Genomic DNA, 2500 nt, shown 5'->3' with positions numbered 1-2500 from the left:
TAAATCCCAAAATAGAAAGATCACGAGCTCCCAGACCACCTCAAGTCGGAGCCCTACTTCTTTCGCCTTTAAAAACTAAGCGGAGTTGTATATGGTAAGGAGGGTGACAATATCACAACTACCAGAAACCCTTAAGGGTTTAACCTGCGATCAGGCTCTATTTTAGTTTCGCGTGGTACGTAATGTGGAGTTGGCGAAACGAAAAATAGAGCCTGACCAAATTCCTCTTCGAAATTCCTTCCGCCCACTTTTTTTGATTGATTGACATGTCCTTCATCGGCCAATCAAATTTACTTCCATTACACCAATACACGCGTGGACGGCAGATTCACGCTATTTTGTTTTGACCAGAGTTAATTATCGTGGGAGGAATATTATAAACGAATTCGAAAGTTACCGTTGGCTTTAATTTGAGAAAAACAAATAAAGCATGGGGAATGTTTTCGACCGCTATATTGCGGCGAAGGCCGGTGTAATTCTCCCTCCGAACTTCACTGAATATGCATCCTATTTAAGCTTGACATCTTAATTTGTAATTGAGATAACCTAGCATTTTGTCGTTGGACGGTTTGGCAATAGATTTTTAAAGAAAAAAAAAAGAGAAATACATTATTCCTTTAACGTGTTTGCCCATGAAGGTTTCTTTGGTGATTTTTTCGGGTAATATCTTCAGTTGCAGTGTATTTCTAGAATTGCGCGCAGTAAAATCATGATAAGTTTGGCTGTTAATTTTTTGATGGAGTACGAACAGTAAGATGCACTCGCAAAGTTTCTTTTATTGTTGTACAATTGATCTCTCTGGAAACATGCCATTTTAGTTTCTGGAGTGCGAGTTTTAAGTTAAATCAACTGGAAATATTATGAAGTGTGCAAACAAACCGTGTCATGTACAGTAAATAAATAAAGCCGTTTGATACACAGATATTCAAAACATGCAATCGTGTAACTTGCGATTTTATCGGCACCTCCTCTTGTTGATATATATGTCCCTTGTTTCATCTAGGAAACCAATATGCATCGGCTTTCATTGCCATTTGAAAGAACCAGCTATTTAGCTTTCAAAACATCGGGGAAGTTTGTGCCAAAGTACTTTCAACCATATGGCCACAGAGCTCGACAACGGAATCACTAATTTCACTCGTTCCAGAGATTCAAACCCGATTCTGGACAAGTTATGAGATATTTCTGATGGCATATCACCATTTATACAAATACAATCAAGTTGCACCGTCCACGGCATTGTAAGAACAAAAGGGAGCAAATTTTTTCGTACACTTATGGCGGATTAGTCTCGAGGACTTCGCGAGAGCTCCGCGCAATCACGATGGCATTTTCACTTCCGGCGTTTCAACAGCCAATCAGATTACGAGTTTGGTCGGCCAAATTTTGGCCGACCGTTCCGGAATTCTTGAGAGACTTTTGGTCAGGCCCAATTTTAGCGAGCGACGACATAAGAGAACATATGGGCGAAGCTAAAAATGGGCCTGATCGCAGGTTAATAAGGGTTGAAACGTGCAACGGCCCCTTGTGTGCTGGGAAACAAGCTTCGGAATTAGAGGAGGTTGGACAGCACTAGCCAACTGAGCAGTCGTGGCTCAGTTGGCTAGTGCGCAGCTTTCGGAGCGAGAGGTCCCCGGTCTTTTCGACTTTCCTCTGATCCGTGTAGCTATAGCTTTAAATACCTGTAAAACGGAGCACTGACAGAGGGAGGGGGGTAAAGGGCGCACCGTTGGCTTCCATTGATACCAGCCTCGTAGCTGAAGGAACTACCGACGTTAAAGTAAGTTACTTTACCTTTACCTTTAGCAGCGTGCAAGGCGTCATGGGAAATTTTTATTTTTCAGTCAGTTGCCTCAAGACTTCAAGAGAAACACATCTCTGTTGTAATCAACATGGACGCCATTGATAGACAGGCTGCAGAGTCAACTTCGTTTAAGAGTTCCAGTTGCTTCTTCTTACATTGCTGTGAGATGCTCAATTTATTTACTTTCTCTGTTCGAAGCCGGCTCTTTTTGATGATCAATGGGTTCGAGAAAAAATTCCTTTTGAAAGAGGAATGTTCATTTTGCAACTGAGCGAGGAAATTGGATGGACTGAGCGAGGAATTTAGATGCTCTCACAGGAAAAATTCCAGATTTTCCATTTTGGGATTAAAAAGGGAAATAATAGGGTTTTTAATAGGATGAAATTGGGAAAACCCATAACTGGGAAAATGCTACCACTCCCACTAAATTCCCATCCATAACCCAAGTATGGGATCTTCGTGTCCCAAATATAAACCAATAATGAGTTTAGATTGAGCCAATGTTTCCCCAGTATTGGGTTCTTGCATTTCCACTCAAATCCCAAGTATGGGATATTCCTGTTGCAAATATTACCCAATAATGGGTTTATATCGTGCCAATATTTCCCCAGTATTAGGTTTTTACATTCCCACTCATGTCCCAGGTATGGGATATTCCTCTCCCAAATATTAACCAATAATGGTTTATATTATGCC

The sequence above is a fragment of the Montipora capricornis genome, chromosome 6 (genome assembly GCF_036669925.1).
Source record: "Montipora capricornis isolate CH-2021 chromosome 6, ASM3666992v2, whole genome shotgun sequence".
NCBI classification, from domain to species: domain Eukaryota; kingdom Metazoa; phylum Cnidaria; class Anthozoa; order Scleractinia; family Acroporidae; genus Montipora; species Montipora capricornis.
The sequence above is the reverse complement of the archived record's forward strand: the minus strand, read 5'-3'. Positions refer to the sequence as shown.